At 50.2% G+C, this 17,808-nt stretch overlaps 1 protein-coding gene across 3 annotated transcripts in view; it reads right to left on the bottom strand.

The window, feature by feature from the left end:
• KCNAB2 (potassium voltage-gated channel subfamily A regulatory beta subunit 2) overlaps positions 1–17,808 on the bottom strand; it is a 97,078-nt gene that overhangs the window by 55,978 nt on the left and 23,292 nt on the right. The window lies entirely within an intron of this gene.

The following is a 17,808-nucleotide window of genomic DNA, read 5'->3' as shown; positions in this document are numbered from 1 at the left end:
CCAGAGGCCCCGGGGAAGGCAGGGTGCACGATGTCCTCACACAGGCTAACGGGATGGGGAACAGGCAGCCAAGGGCAGGCCGGGTTGCACGTGCCCTTTACTGGGGGTGCGGCCCACCCCCACCCCTCGCTCTCCTCTCTGGCTTTCCCTGGGCCCAGCTGCTGTGTGGTGACACCTCAACCCCCAGCTCGGGCACTTAGGGATGTTTAATGTCCAGAATTCCGAATCACAGACTTAATCTGCCTGAGTCCCCAGGTGATGTCCGTGTTGTTTGTCCAGGGAACACACTTTGAGGACCCTTGGCCTAAAGCCGAGCTCCCGGACTAGAAGTCGGCAAACTACTGCCAGCAGGCCAAAAATTTCTGTAAATAAGGTTTTATTGGAGGTTCTACCTCCATGCCCATTTGTTTATGAATTGCCCATTTGTGCTACTATGATGGGGTGGGTCGTTGCAATGGAGACCATCTGGCCTGCAAGGCCTAAAATATTTACTACCTGTCCCTTTAAAGGAAAAGTCTGCCGACCCCTGTTCTAGGCTATTCTCTCCCCCACTCTCCAAGATGACACGGCCCAGCACCTCTCTCCTGAAATCACGAACACTTCCTTTCCCGTGTTACCCATAGCTCTTGACTTGATGCTTCCTATTTCCCTAGCATCAGACCCATCCCCCAGCATCAGCACAAGGAACATTCTGCTCCCCTCCCGTTGCTACCGGGTGACCTGGCCACGCCCACGGCACCCACACCCTCTGCCTCGCCCCCATTCAAGGGCATCCTGCAACAGGACTCTCACCCACAAGTCCTTCCTTCTTTACGGAGCAGAGCCATCTGCACACAATCAATTACTACTTCTTCTATCTTGGGACTTCCCTGGTGGTCCAGTGGTTAAGACTCCGCACTTCCACTGCAGGGGCACAGGTTCGATCCCTGGTCAGGGAACTAAGATCCTGCATGCCACGCTGTGCGGCCAAAAACCGCCAAACCACCCCCCCCCCCCAAAATGACTTCTCCAGATGGAAGGAAAGATGGTGGAGGAGAAGGACGTGCACTCACTCCCTCTTGCGAGAGCACCATCATCACAACTAACTGCTGAACAATCATTGACAAGAAGACACTGGAACTCACCGAAAAAGATACCCCACATCCAAAGACAAAGGAGAAGCCACAATAAGATGGTAGGAGGGGTGCAATCACGATAAAATCAAATCTTATAACCGCTGGGTGGGTGACTCACAGACTGGCGAACACTTATACCACAGAAGTTCACCCACTGGAGTGAAGGTTCTGAGCCCCACGTCAGGCTTCCCAACCTGGGGGTCTGGCAACGGAGGAGGAATTCCTAGAGAATCAGACTTTGAAGGCTAGCGGGATTTGACTGCAGGACTTTGACAGGACTGGGGGAAACAGAGAGTCCACACTTGGAGGGCACACACAAAGTAGTGTGCGCATCGGGACCCAGGGGGAAGGAGCAGTGACCCCACAGGAGGCTGAAGCAGACCTACCAGCTAGTGTTGGAGGGTCTCCTGCAGAGGCAGGGGGCAGCTGTGGCTCACTGCGGGTACAAGGACACTGGCAGCAGAAGTTCTGGGAAGTACTCCTTGGCGTGAGCCCTCCCGGAGTCTGCCATTAGCCCCAACAAAGAGACTGCAGACTCCAGGGCTGGGTCGCCTCAGGCCAAACAACAAACAGGGAGGGAACTCAGCCCCACCCATTAGCAGACAAGCAGATTAAAGTTTTACTGAGCTCTGCCCACCAGAGCAGCACCCAGCTCTACCCACCACCGGTCCCTCCCATCAGGAAACTTGCACAAGCCTCTTAGATAGCCTCATCCACCAGAGGGCAGACAGCAGAAGCAAGAAGAACTACAACCCTGCAGCCTGCGGAAGGAAAACCACAATCAGAGAAAGATAGACAAGATGAAAAGGCAGAGGGCTATGTACCAGATGAAGAAACAAGATAACCCCAGAAACACAATGAAATGAAGTGGAGATAGGCAACCTTCCAGAAAAAGAATTCAGAATAATGATAGTGAAGATGATCCAGGACCTCGGAAAAAGAATGGAGGCAAAGATCGAGAAGATGCAAGGAATGTTTAACAAAGACCTAGAAGAATTAAAGAACAAACAAACAGGAATGAACAATACAATAACGGAAATGAAAAATACACTAGAAGGAATCAGTAGTAGAATAACTGAGGCAGAAGAACTGATAAGTGACCTGGAAGACAGAATGGTGGAAATCACTGCCACAGAAAAGAATAAAGAAAAGAGAATGAAAATAAATGAAGACAGCCTAAGAGACCTCTGGGACAACATTAAGTGCACCAACATTCACGTTATAGGGGTCCCAGAAGGAGAAGAGAGAGAGAAAGGAACTGAGAAAATATTTGAAGGCATTACAGTCGGAAACTTCCTTAACATAGGAAAGGAAATAGGCGCCCAAGTCCAGGAAGCACAGAGAGTCCCAGGCAGGATAAACCCAAGGAGAAACACACTGAGAGACATAGTAATCAAACTGACAAAAATTAAAGACAAAGAAAAATTATTAAAAGCAACAAGGGAAAAATGACAAAAACATACAAGCCAACTCCCATAAGGTTAACAGCTGATTTCTCAGCAGAAACTCTGCAAGCCAGAAGGGAGCATGATATATTTAAAGTGATGAACGGGAAGAACCTACAACCAAGAATACTCTATCCGGCAAGGATCTCATTCATATTCGACAGAGAAATCAAAAGTTTTACAGACAAGCAAAAGCTAAGAGAATTCAGCACCACCAAACCAGCTTTACAACAAATGCTTAAGGAACTTCTCTAAGTGGGAAACACAAGAGAAGAAAAGGACCTACAAAAACAAACCCAAAACAATTAAGATTATGGTAATAGGAACATACATATTGATAATTACCTTAAATGTAAATGGATTAAATGCTCCAACCAAAAGACATAGACTGGCTGAATGCAAACAAAAACAAGACCCATACATATGCTGTCTACAAGAGACCCACTTCAGACCTAGGGACACATACAGACTGAAAGTGAGGGGATGGAAAAAGATATTCTATGCAAATGGAAATCAAAAGAAAGCTGGAGGGGCTTCCCTGGTGGTGTAGTGGTTAAGAATCCGCCTGCCAATGCAGGGAACACGGGTTCAAGCCCTGGTCCGGGAAGATCCCACATGCCGTGGAGCAGCTAAGCCTGTGTGCCACAACTACTGAGCCTGCGCTCTAGAGCCCATGAGCCACAACTACTGAGCCTGCGTGCCACAACTACTGAAGCCTGCACAACTAGAGCCTGCGCTGCACAAGAGAAGCCACTGCAACGAGAAACTCGCGCACCACAACGAAGAGTAGCCCCCACTCGCTGCAACTAGAGAAAGTCTGCACGCAGCAACAAAGACCTAATGCAGCCAAAAATAAATAAATAAATAAATAAATTTATTAAAAAAAATAAAAAAGAAAGCTGGAGTAGCAATTCTCATATCAGACAAAATAGACTTTAAAATAAAGACTATTACAAGAGACCAAGAAGGACATAATGACCAAGGGATCAATCCAAGAAGAAGATATAACAATTGTAAATATTTATGCACCCAACATAGGAGCACCTCAATACTTAAGGCAAATGCTAACAGCCAAAAAAGGGGAAATTGACAGTAACACAATCATAGTAGGGGACTTTAACACCTCACTTTCACACCAATGGACAGATCGTCCAAAATGAAAATAAATAAGGAAACACAAGCTTTAAATGACACATTAAACAAGATGGACTTAATTGATATTTATAGGACATTCCATCCAAAAACAACAGAATACACTTTCTTCTCAAGTATTCATGGAACATTCTCCAGGATAGACCATATCTTGGGTCACAAATCAAGCTTTGGTAAATTTAAGAAAATTGAAATTGTATCAAGTATCTTTTCTGACCACAACGTTATGAGACTAGATATCAATTACAGGAAAAAAACTGTAAAAAATACAAACGCATGGAGGCTAAACAATACGCTACTAAATAACCAAGAGATCACTGAAGAAATCAAAGAGGAAATCAAAAAATACCTAGAAACAAATGACAATGAAAACATGACGACCCAAAACCTGTGGGATGCAGCAAAAGCAGTTCAAGAGGGAAGTTTATAGAAATACAATCCTACCTCAAGAAACAAGAAAAATCTCAAATAAACAACCTAACCTTACACCTAAAGCAATTAGGGAAAGAAGAACAAAAAAACCCCAAAGTTAGCAGAAGGAAAGAAATCATAAAGATCAGATCAGAAATAAATGAAAAAGAAATGAAGGAAATAGCAAAGATCAATAAAAGTAAAAGCTGGTTCTTTGACAAGAAAAACAAAATTGATAAACCATTAGCCAGACTCATCAAGAAAAAAAGGGAGAAGACTCAAATCAACAGAATTAGAAATGAAAAAGGAGAAGTAACAACTGACACTGCAGAAATACAAAGGATCATGAGAGATTACTACAAGCAACTATATACCAATAAAATGGACAACCTGGAAGAAATGGAAAAATTCTTAGAAAAACACAACCTTCCAAGACTGAACCAGGAAAAAATAGAAAATATAAACAGACCAATCACAAGTAATGAAATTGAAACTGTGATTAAAAATCTTCCAACAAACAAAAGCCCAGGACCAGATGGCTTCACTGGTGAATTCTATCAAACATTTACAGAAGAGCTAACACCCATCCTTCTCAAACTCTTCCAAAAAATTGCAGAGGAAGGAACACTCCCAAACTCATTCTATGATGCCACCATCACCATGATACCAAAATCAGACAAAGATGTCACAAAAAAAGAAAACTACAGGCCAATATCTCTGATGAACATAGATGCAAAAATCCTCCACAAAATACTAGCAAACAGAATCCAACAGCACATTAAAAGGATCATACACCACGGTCAAGTGGGGTTTACCCCAGGGATGCAAGGATTCTTCAATACACACAAACCAATCAATGTGATACACCATATTAACAAATTGAAGAATAAAAACCATATGATAATCTCAATAGATGCAGAAAAAGCTTTTGACAAACTTCAACACCCATTTATGATGAAAAACTCTCCAGAAAGTCAGCACAGAGGGAACCTACCTCAACATAATAAAGGCCATATATGACAAACCCACAGCCAACGTCATTCTCAATGGTGAAAAACTGAAACCATTTCTTCTAAGATCCGGAACAAGACAAGGTTGGCCACCCTCACCACTATTATTCAACATAGTTTTGGAAGTTTTAGCCACAGCAGTCAGAGAAGAAAAAGAAATAAAAGGAATCCAAATTGGAAAAGAAGAAGTAAAACTCACTGTTTGCTGATGACATGATACTATACAAAGAAAATCCTAAAGGTGCCACCAGAAAACTACTAGAGCTAATCAATGAATTTGGTAGAGTAGCAGGATACAAAATTAATGCATAGAAATCTCTTGCATTCCTATACACTAACAATGAAAGATCAGAAGGTAAATTAAGGAAACAATTCCATTTACCACTGCAACAAAAAGAATAAAATACCTAGGAATAAACCTACCTAAGGAGGTAAAAGACCTGTACTCAGAAAACTATAAGACACTGATGAAAGAAATCAAAGGTGACACAAACAGATGGAGAGAGATACCATGTTCTTGGATTGGAAGAATCAATATTGTGAAAATGACTATACTACCCAAAGCAGTCTACAGGTTCAATGCAATCCCTATCAAATTATCAATGGCATTTTTTACAGAACTAGAACAAAAAATCTTATAATTTGTATGGAGACACAAAAGACCGCGATTAGCCAAAGCAATCTTGAAAAAAAAACGGAGCTGGAGGAATCAGACTCCCTGACTTCAGACTATACTACAAAGCTACAGTAATCCAGACAGTATGGTACTGGCACAAAACCAGAAATATAGATCAATGGAACAGGATAGAAAGCCCAGAGATAAACACATGCACCTATGGTCAACTTATCTATGACAATGGAGGCAAGGATATACAATGGAGAAAAGACAGTCTCTTCAATAAGTGATGCTGGGAAAACTGGACAGCTACATGTAAAAGAATGAAATTAGAACACTCCCTAACACCATACACAAAAATAAACTCAAAATGGATTAAAGACCTAAATGTAAGACCGGGCAATGTAAAACTCTTAGAGGAAAACATAGGAAGAACACCCTTTGACACAAACTGCAGCAAGATCTTTTTTGACCCACCTCCTAGAGTAATGGAAATAAAAACAAAAATAAACAAATGGGACCAAGTGAAACTTAAAAGCTTTTGTGCAGCAAAGGAAACTATAAACAAGACAAAAAGACAACCCTCAGAATGGGAGAAAATATTTGCCAGTGAATCAACAGACAAATGATTTATCTCCAAAATATATGAACAGCTCATGCAGCTCAATATCAAAAAAACAAACAACCCAATCAGAAAATGGGCAGAAGACCTAAATCTACATTTCTCCAAAGAAGACATATAGATGGCCAAGAGGCACATGAAAAGCTGCTCAACATCACTAATTACTAGAGAAATGCAAATCAAAATTATGAGGTATCACCTCACTCCAGTTAGCTGGGCATCATCATAAAGTTACAAACAATAAATGCTGAAGAGGGTGTGCGGAAAAGAGAACCCTCTTGCACTGTTGGTGGGAATGTAAATTGATAGAGCCATTAAGGAGAACAGTATGGAGGTTCCTTAAAAAAATAAAAATAGAATTAGTATATGACCCAGCAATCCCACTACTGGACATATACCCAGAGAAAACCATAATTCAAAAAGACACATGCACCCCAATGTTCATTGCAGCACTGTTTACAATAGCCAGGTCATGGAAGCAACCTAAATGCCCATCAACAGACGAATGGATAAAGAAGATGTGGTACATATATACAATGGAATATTACTCAGCCATAAAAAGGAACGAAATTGGGTCACTTGTAGAGACGTGGATGGACCTAGAGACTGTCATACAGAGTGAAGTAAGTCAGAAAGAGAAAAACAAACATCGTATATTAATGCATATATGTGGAATCTAGAAAAATGGTACAGATGAACTGGTTTGCAAGGCAGAAATAGAGACACAGATGTAGAGGACAAACGTATGGACACCAAGGGGGGAAGTCTGGGGGGATGAATTGGGACATTGGGGTTGACATATGCACACTAATATGCATAAAATAGATAACTAAAAAAAAAAAAAACCAAACTACTTCTGCAGTTTTCAAAAACAACAAGCATAGTTTCTTGGACCCACTTCCTTCCCCACTCTTGTCCTATTTCTCTCCTTCCATCACAGGAAATGTCCTCTTGTCTGCAATTACCCTCCCTTCTGCCCTCATGCCTCTGAGGAAGCTACCATTGCCAAGGTCGCCGTGACCTCCCTGTTGCTAAGCCTGATAGTGCCCAGCGTACGGGGTGGATGGCGGGGCCGCACCATCCTCCTGGCTCCGGGACCCCACGCTGCCTGCTGTCCTGCTGCCTCCCCAGCTGCTCCTTCTCGGGCTCCCGGGCTGCATCTGGTCCTCTCTCTTGTCTCCAGCTCTGGTTTCTGCTCAGGCTCAGGTCTTGAATCTCTTTTCTTTTCTGTCTACACGAAGTTCCTCAGATTTCCACCAGTCTTCTGGCTCTGACCTCCATTGCTACGCTGCAGACCCCACGATTGTATCTCCAGCCCCCATCTCTCCCCTGGACTGCAGACGCGTGTATCCAACTGTCCACTAGGCACCTCTACAAGGATGTGAAACAAGCACCTTGGGTCCATGCATCTAACACGAAGCTCCTGACCACCCTGTCAACTACAAATTGGCACTTGCCATGGGCACTTGCCATCTACCTCTACAAGGATTAAATCATGTGCTGCTGCAGTTGCTGACTTTCAACATCCCCTGAAAGGAATTCAGGGTGGAGAGCAGAAATGAGGCACTCTGAGAAAAACTGGCAGAACAGGTCTTCAGATAGTTAGATATTTTCAGGAGAAGATTTAATGAGCCTAATTTTTGTATTTCCTCAGATCTAGAAAGACACTAAAATCCTTCATGGTGACGATTGCTCCTCGTGACTAGCAGAAACCTTCTGGAAAAAAATACGTGCTTGATTGCATGTACTCCCTCTTTGCCAAAATCACATACACACTGACCTTCCCCTGACCTCTTTGGTGCAGTTTCTCAGAGCTATCTGAAATGCTGTCTCCCGGGCCGCAGTCCTCATGTTGCCCCAAATAAAACTTAACTCTCACTCTCACGTTGTGCATTTTTTTAAGTCGACAACTCCCACTCCAGTCCTGTTCTTCCACGGCCACCCCGTCATGAGGCCATCTTCAGAAGCCACCAGAGTCCCACGCTTCTTGCGGTGACCTCCGCCTCCTCCTCCCTGGCCCAGCTGCCACCTTCCCTCTCATAGTCCCCACGACAGCTTTCTGACAGGTCTCCTGGCTTCCACCTTGACCAGGAGCCAGAGCGAACCTTCCGGAACATAAATCAGATCATGTTGTTACTTTGCTCAAACTTTCCAATGGTTTCCCATTCTACCCAGAGTGAAAGCCCAAATCTCAACAGCGGCCTCAGCCCAGCCCCGCCTGAGCCACGACCTTTCTGACCTCATCCCCGCCCCCCCTCGCTCACTCCGCCCCAGACACGGGCTCCGTGGGGTCCCGTGAACCCAGCAGACACTCCAACCTCAGGGCTTTTGCACATGCTCTTCCTTCTGCCTGAGCTCTCTGACCCCCGACCCGCCGGAGGGACCCCTGACCTTCACCTCCTAATACAAAGGTCACATTCTCAGGGAGTCTTCTCTGGACACTTTATCTTAAATTGCAGACCTGTCTTCCCTACACTCCCCTGGTCCCTCCCCTGGCACGTGTCACCTTCTAACACACCTTCTATTTCACCTACTGTCTCAGTTATGACCCCAAGATGCCAGCTCCATGGATGCAGGGAGTTTTGTCGGCTGTGTTCACAGCTATGCCTGGCACATCTGTGGTAGGGGGAGGGCCTGGGGACTCGGCTTGCATGAGGTGGCAGGGGTGGGGACAGGGCAGCCTTCCTGAGGGTGCAATGCCCGCTCTGTCCAGCGGGGGTGTTCACGGCAGCTACAGGTGCCACTGGCCACACTTTGGGAGGCATCCCCAGGGAGGTCACCTGTCCCACTCCTCACCCTAGCCCGGACTCTGGAAGCTCAGATCCTTCAGGGTCAGCAGTCAGCTCCTCCGCCCACAGCCGGGCACTGGCCACACTCTGATGCCCACTTCACGCGGAAAAGAACTGCAGGCCACGAGCAGTGCTTCTGTCTCATTCCTCCTGGGAGGTTGGCACCTTTGCCACCTCACGGGGGGGAAGAGGATTGGTGAGGTTTCCCCAAGCCCCCTGCTGGGCATTCAGGACACAGTCCAGGGGCACAGCCAACGTGCCCAGAGCCCACCTCCTTGCCCTGTGGCTGCCACTGTCCAATCAGGAGCCACTGCATCTGCCTGGCAGCCAACCCCCAAGGAGCTGACGTCCCAGTGGGGATGCTGTGACTCCCAGGCTGCCAGGTGCTGGGCTCCTGCACCCCTGGGGGAGGAAGGCAGGCACAGCTGCCCACCCCGCCTCCATCTGGGACCGTTCAGAAACCATTTGGCAACATGCCAGGCTCGAGAGGGACGAGGGACAGGAGGGGCGGCTGAGAGGGTGTGGCTCGGGGGTCCAAGCTGGGAGTCCGAAAGCTGGGTCCCTCCCATCTCCTGCATGCCCAGCTGGTCTGCGTGTGACCTGGAGCAATCCACCCCGTTTTATACTTGGAGACATAAGCATGGAGCGCTCACAAAGGCCCGTTCATAGTTTCTCATGCGAGCAAAGAGAAGATACGCTCTGAGCCCAAGAGGAAAGATGTTGAGTCAATCCCAGCTCTCACCCTTTGCAGGCTGAGCTGAGTGATGACAGGGGACCTAAAAGGCTCCATCTGTGGACACTGTCTTCTCTCCAACTTATTATTTTGAAAACTTTCAAACTTTCAAACATCAGAAAAATTGTACCAGAATAGCCACAAACACCTATATACCTTTCATCCTACTCACTGATAGTCTACATACGCCTCATTTCCTTGCATTGCCTCTCCTCCCCCTCCCCCTCTCTCCCCTTCACCTCTTCCCCCTCCCTCTCGCACACACTTTTTTTCTGAACCATTTGACAGTTGTGATCTCATGCACGTCACCCCTCAATACTGCAGCAAGCATTTTCTGAGAATAAGAACTCTACCTTACATAACTACAATACCATGATCATATCTAAGGCAATTAATTCAATACCACCTGATATATAGCCTATATTAAAAATTTCCGCCTTCCTCAAAAAACAAGAAAAACCTCAAATAAACAATCCAGGCTACCACCTAAAAGAATTAGAAAAAGAAGAACAGGGACTTCCCTGGAGGCGTTGTGGTTAAGACTCTGCACTCCCAATGCAGGGGGCCCGGATTCGATCCCTGATCAGGGAACTAGATCCCACATGCATGTCGCAACGAAGAGTTCGCATACCGCAAGAAAGGAGTCCATGAGCCGCAACTAAGGAGCCCGCCTGCCGCAAGTAAGACCCGACGCAACCAAATAAATAAGTAAATAAATTTAAAAAAAAAAGAAAGAAAAAGAAGAACAAACAAAACTTAAAGTCAGCAGAAGAAAGGAAATAATAAAGATCAGAGAAGAAATAAAACAGAGATTAAAATTTTCCCATTGATTCCAAAAAGATAGTCTATAGTTTAAAAAAATCCAGAATCCATCCAAAAATAGATTCTATAGCTTAAAAAAAAAACACCAGAATCCACTCAAGGTTCACCTAATCCAGCACCCCTCAACTAATATCTTAATCCAGCACCCCACCCCCCTACCATTTTTTCATTTTTGTTTTTCATGGCATTGGGTTTTTGTATTTGTTTTTGAAAAGCTCAGGCCATTAGTCCTGCAGACTGTCCCACATTTTGCATTTGTCTGATTGCAGCCTGATGATTAGATCTGGCTAAACCTTTTTGGCGAGGTGTGTCCTTCTGGTGCATCCAACCAGGATGCACATGCGCGTTTGTCCATGACGGGCAAAGCCAGGGCCTGCCACTTGGTTAAGGCAGCTTCCGCCTGGCACGGAGCACTAATTCCTTCATAATTAACCAGGAACCGCAGGGAGGGCTCTTTGAGGCTGTGTGAGAATCCAGTTCCCCTGCAACCTCTCACTGTGTTTTCTCCACTTTAGTTTTCCCAGAAAGGTCACTATGCAGCCTGTTAGGGCTCCGAGTGCAGAGGACGCGAGAGGGCAGGAGGCCGAGTTTAAATGGGAAGAAAACACAAAAACGGATTCCTGGAGTCTTAGGCTGTCATCAGAGCTGCAGCCCCGGCCAGGCCCTGATGCTCAGATTCTCAGGGACTGACCAAAGGCCCCACGGGGCCTCTATGTGACTCTGGGGCCTGGGATTGGCCCTGAGACTCGGGCTGGCGGTCTTCTGGAAAAGTGGACCCATGACATAATTTTAAACATGGACAAGCACATTTATACACACAGAGGGAAAGCCCCAGAATAAACCAGATGGACTGTGCAAAATGTCCAGGGTCACAGCAGACCACGGTGAGGCGCCCTTGACCAGGACACACGAGCTCGCTCTCTCTCTCTTTAAGCCTCAGTCTTCTCACCTGCAAAATGGGGTCCTGGCCTACATGAACCTCAATTTCTCTGTTGGAGCTAAGAATAAATGATTATATTATTCTGGGGGCTAATGTGCCTGGGGGTGTCCAATTCGGAGCTGCAAGTGGCGCTCTCTCTCTCTTCCTCTCTCTCTTTCTCCCTCTTTCTCTGCTCCCTTCAGCCTCAGCATTAAAGATGTAATCTGTAGCCTCTCAGAGTTGATGAGAGCTACTTGCACGAGATAGGAAGAATTCAGTGCATCCAGGCGAGAGAAGAAAAGGAATTCACAGCTAAGCCAAGAAACCACAAAGAAGAGTCAGACTGAGCCCACGAGTCCAGAGACACACAATAATAGGAGATGCTTTCTGAGTGACCCTGCTTGGGGGACCACCTGTTCTGGTTCCTCAGATGTTCTGGTTGATGAGCTGGCATCTGATTTGCATAGAAGGAGGGTATGAGGGTCTAAGAGATTGAATCATCGGTCCCCATTCCTGGCTCCTTCCGTATCCATGTCCTTTGCTGAGTGACTCTGCCACCTCCTCCCAACATGCACGCATGCATACAACACCCACCCCACCTCCACACACACACAAACACACTCTTGGGCCAATGGGGAGCGAGCAGAATGACGATATGCCAGCTCCAGCCACAGGAGACTTGCCCTGGAGCCCCTGCCATCATCATGGACAAACCTGCTCCAGACACATCCCCCGCTGGTCCAAAGAGGCCGAGCTCACATGCAAGAGCCACCCGGCCTGGACCGGGCATCACGCATCGACCTGCAATGTGGAGCCAGCAGACCCACGAATGCAGACAAACGAACCTCTCTGTGGCCTGCCACCAGGACTGTTACACACAAGGTGAATGGAGTTTTAACTTTAGCACCGCTGGGAGCCGTTCTGCTGTGTTTTAATATTCAGGGTCATTCTCATTACATTAAATTATAACTCCAGTGGGAGGCCGGGAGCTACTTCCAGTTACGGGAAAAGGATGCCACAGCTGTCTCTTTGCCGTAGATTCTGGAGCACAAAACTTGGGTGATGGGAACCTTCAGGTAGTGAGAGCTCTTCATGTGAAGCTAGCCCTTTGAGCTCTGGAGAGGGAAACTGTTTCTAAATCGAAACCTTGCCGAGTCGACACCCGTTTCCATCTTCTTCTGGGGCTTGGTGGATGACACAATTCCCCCCTCTTTGGGTGATCCAGGAGACCACTCCAGGTGGTGGGGAGGGAGGTGAGGTCCAGTTGGGGTTCAGATCTAGCCCTCGGCTTGCATCGTAACTCTGCCATTTATTGGTGTCTGACCTTGGGCAAATCTCCCAACCTTCCGAAGTGTCAGTTTCTCCACCTGTGAAATGGGGGGGTAACAGGAGTCACGGAGGAGCTGATGTGCTACCAGGTGGGGGTGTGCGGTGACGGCCACGGAGGCTGGGATCCGCCCGTGCCGGGCGCTGGAGGAGGGAAGGTGCTGCCCGAGGCGTGGGAGTGCTTCTCGGCAAGTCCGCGGTCACGACTCCTTCCTGAACGTTTGCACCGCGGGCCAAAGGCAGGTGAGGTCACTCTTGCGCAGAGGCATCTGCCCCAGAGGCAGCCTGCTCCCAGGCAGTGATCCTGCCTTCCAGAAAAATCACTTTTCAGGGTCCTCAGACTCACTGCAACCTCTCCTTTTCCCATGCTGCCTCTCTCCCCTGCTCTCAGAAGTCTTCTCATCTTTTCCAGTTTCCCAGAAAAAGGCTCATTGCTTACGGAGGTGACCAGCCATGCACAGGTATGACTCGCTGTCATGGGGGGGCCCTCTGGGGCTGCATCCTCATTCTGGGTCATCCTGGAAGCTCAAAGCTTCCAGAAGGCTTGGCCCTAGATCGCTGAGGTCTTAAGAACAATGAGACTGTGTGAGTTGTCTACTGCCACCTGACAAGGGTTGGGGGCTTACAACAACAGATATTACTCACACAGTTTTGGAGTCAGGAATCCGGGACTGACTTGGCTGGCTGGTCTGGCTCAGGGTCTCTCCTGAGGCTGTGGGCAGGATGTCAGCTGAGGCCACCATCTCATCTGAATGCTCCTTGTCTTTGCTTTTTTGCTGCACCATGCGCCTTGTGGGATCTTAGTTCCCCAACCAGGGATTGAACTCAGGACCTGGGCAGTGAGAGCGTGGAGTACTAACCACTGGACTGCCAGGGAATTCCCCTGAAGGCTCCTCTTCTTCGATGTCTCCTGCACAAGGCTGTGGGCTGTTGGCCTCGGTTCTGTACTCCTTGGATCTCTCAGGCCAAGGCAGTTTGCTTCCCCCAGAGCAAGGGATGGAGAGAGAGAAGCTGCCGTGTCTTTCTTGACTGAGGCTCAGGAGATTTGTTTATTGGTCACAAAGACCAACCCTAATACGATGGAGTGGGTGAGGACCAGGAGGCGGGGCCACTGGAGACCATCTTGAAGGTCACTGCTGTGACACCAGTTATGGACTGTTCCTCTCCTTTACTCTGTCCCCATTTGCCCTGAGACCACAGGGATGTCGGCTCCTCCAGGGCAGGGGCTTTGCCTCTTCTGCTCACTGACGTGTCCCAGCAGTGCCAGGCACGTGGCCGATGCTCTGTGAGCTCTGACTGAGGGACCAGGGAGGAGAGGCTTACAGCACCTGGGTGTGACAGGCGTGTGACAGGCGTGTGAAGGGCGTTGGGTGATCTCCCCGGAAGCTTCAGGAATCAGGGCTAGGACTTAAGCTCCTGCTTCTCAAACTCATGTTACTTTGCACGTTGCTTCTTGAACCCCGTGAATCCTTTCTACCAAAGCCCTGAGGTATGGCTCTGACTGTGACACGGCATGAAACCACTGCCCTTTATGGGCCCAAAGCCTGTGGGAGCCTCGGCGGCCACAGGGTGCCTCAAGAAGAGACAGGAAGAGGTGTAACTGCTGAAAACCACACACATCCGGAAGGGCGCTTGTGTAACACCCCCTTCCGCTCTCTCCCAGAGGCCAGGAGCTCCGAGACAGGAGCCAACTCTTCTCCTGCGAGCAACATGGGTGGCAAAGAGTGAGAGTTGCTGAACCTGAGTGCACTTGGGGTGTCCGTTCTGTCTGTGGAGTCATCTTGGAGGACAGACAGAGAGGCCCAATTGCCAGAAGGGGCTGGAGGTCAACAGTCCCACACCCAAACAGCACCATCCAGATCTCGCTCAGATTCAGATGGAGCTGGGGGCGGGGAGAACGGTGCAATCATTACTGGGGGCTGGGGGTCACGGCCAGGACCCCCTCTGCTCTTGGCCAATGAGAACCTCAGTCTCTTCTCTAAACTGCTGTGGCCTGAGCCGGGGGGACAAGCGGCATGGGGACCCCTCCCCAACCCAACACTAAAAACCACGGACCTCACGTGGTCAGACCACGGTGGAAACATCTGGACCAGCCACAGAGCCCACGGCAAGACTGCCTGACAGGGCGTCTGTTCACGCGTCTAACTGATGCTCTATTAAGAATTCCTTATAAAGATCACAGACTGGAAGTTTCAATCTTTTCAAAGCAACCTTCAAGCACCTGTTCCCTGATTATGAACATGTCAGCCAACACAGAGCCAGGGCTGGACTGTTGCAGGGATAGTCCCTGTTCAAATTGAATTGATTCCACAGTAAAAAAAAATCAAATCCCAACTCTCCCAGAGCAACGGTGGAAGGCCTTTCCCCTGGTACAGCCCACCCACATCCTCACCGTGGCTCAGGCACCTACTGGCTGGGCGCCTTCCGATCGCGGGGAAGGCTCGCCGTGGCTCCTGGTTACGTCAGGGCTGCGCACAGTGATGGTGGCGGGGGGAGGGGTGGTCTGACTGGGCCCCCAGTCGTGGGGACAGCCACCTCCCCTCCCTTGGCTCACGGGGTGGAGGGGCCTCGTCTCCTGGCCACGGCTCCCCCATCTCCATCCGCATCCCGGTGACCACAGGTGGAAGGGTGTGGTCACCGAAGTCTGGCCAGAGGGGCCTCAGTGCTCTACAGACCACGCGAGCTGCAGCGGGTCAGGGCAAGATGCAGGAAACAGAAGCCCGCACGTGCTCCGGAATCTGCATAACCTTCCCCGGGGGCCCAGGCCACAGGCCTCCCCACAGTCATTCATTCAGCAAACGTTAGAGCTCTCCCGTCCCAGCTCGGGAAGCTCACAGCCTCCTCCCCGTCCGCCGCCCTGGTCTCCCGTGGGGACCACAGCCTGCACCAGTATCCTGCTGGGGCCCAGAGTGGAGAGGACAGCAAGGTCGGGGAGGGAAGCAGCAAGAAGCTGGGCTTTTCTGGGCCGGGAGGGAGCCCCTTAGGCATCAGGGAGCCCTCCCCGCCCCCCTCACCCACGTGGTGACCATGGGCTGCCCTTCCTGGACAGACCTGCAGGGTGGGGAAGGGATTCAAGGGGTCCTCGGCCACCCTCCCCCTTGCATGCGGGATCTTAGTTCCCCAACCAAGGATCGGAAATGCACCTCCCCCTCATCCCCCATTGGAAGTGCGGAGTCTTAACTACTGGACCGCTAGGGAAGTCCTCGTTTTGTTTTTAAGGCAGGGACCCTTACTCCTTCCGCCTGTGAAACTACTTTGCACTCAGAGATGGGAACCCAGGCTGGGGGTTCCCGGGAGACAGTGGATGGGCAGGAACCTCTCCAAGAGCCTGCTGGGGCCCCTTGGCAGCTGTGCCCTCACCCCCCAGGCTGGACAGAGGTGGCCCTGCCGCACTCTTGATCTCCGGGCAGCTCCTTGCCCCAGGGATGAAAGCAGAAGCCAGCAGCCCTGGAGGCAGAGCCGTGTCAGACGCCTCCTCTGGGTCCCACCCGCTGCGCCCCAGCAGTCACTGGGTCACGGGAGGCCTGCCGGTCCCCTTCAGGGAGGACGCCTGCAGCCTCTGTGCCAGCCAGCCACGTGGGCTCGGCCTGGGTCCAGCAGGGCGTCCACAGGGGTAGCTCCCACCCTGGCGGCAGCCAGTCCTGCAGGGGCACAGGGCCTAGGGGGCTGCTGGCCTGATGAACCCTGGATGTCAGGGGAGCTCCCAGACCCTGCAGAGGGAGCCGGGGTCCCATCCCCTCAAGCACAAAACCCATCCTGGGAAGCAGGGTCCCCAAAACGCCCTGGGTACCTGCTCCTGGGTCAGAACAGCCAGAGACAAGACCATCCTGGCGTGTACGAGGTGGAAGGCGAACACCGCAGGACCACGGGGCCGACCAGGAAGCCGGCGGCAGCGAGTGACACTGCAGAGGATGCTCGGCGAGCCGGGGCCCCGGCGAGACGGGGTGTGGCCTCTAGTGCCAGGCGTGCCCCGACGAGGGCCCCAGACACCCCGACCTTCCTGACAGTGCAGCAGCTGCCCTGGGCAGGCAGGGTGGGGGGGGGGCCCCTTTCTGGGGGAGGGGGAGGGGGAGGGGACAGACACGCAGCTACCAGCTAGTTCTGGGGATGTTCCAGTTCCTGCTTATTGGCGCCAGCTTTGTGCCCGGGCTGGGCTACGCGCCTTTTACCCACGTCCCCTCATCTGATTGTCCCCCCAGCCCTGGGGGGGGGTCACTGCTGCTCCCCCAACGCCATCGATGATGACCCTGAGAGTCAGAGGTCAGGCCCATGGCTAGGATTTGAACCCGGGGCTGGGCTGATTCCAGAGCTGTACTCTGAGCTGGGCACTGCTAGGATGCCCCCCAGCTGGACGGTGAGCCCGGGGCAGGGCTCTGTCCCTCACTCATGTCCCATCCCCGGTCCTGCCACTGAGCCAGGACACAGCAGGTGCCAGCAGATGACGTGGTGGTGGGGCGGGGTGGCCCGGGAGGACGGGTGAGGGGGGATTCCCCTCTGTGGGGAGGAGGCTTTACCCACGGTTCCAGGGAGTGGGGTGGGCACAGGGCTCTGAGGCTGCAGTGGGAGCAGCCGCTGTGGGTCCCCGGCGGGGTTAAGACACAGATGGGGCGGTGGGGAAAAGAAAGAGGAAAGAGAAGGGAGAAGTAAACAGTTTGGGGCGCTCTGGATCATCTCATGACTGATTGAAGACAGCAGCTGTCAGGAGGTGAGCAGGAGGGGGGCGGAGAGCAAAGGGACAACGGAAAAAAGAGAGGCTCTGGGGGGCGGCGTTGGGAGGAGAGACCCCACAGCTGACCCCCCGCACACAGCCCTTGCTGTTTTTAACCCTCTTAGATGAGGGCACTTTTA

Source organism: Eschrichtius robustus, chromosome 3, assembly GCF_028021215.1.
Source record: "Eschrichtius robustus isolate mEscRob2 chromosome 3, mEscRob2.pri, whole genome shotgun sequence".
NCBI lineage: Eukaryota > Metazoa > Chordata > Mammalia > Artiodactyla > Eschrichtiidae > Eschrichtius > Eschrichtius robustus.
Note: the sequence above shows the minus strand (reverse complement) of the source record. Positions and strands in the feature narration are given on the sequence as shown.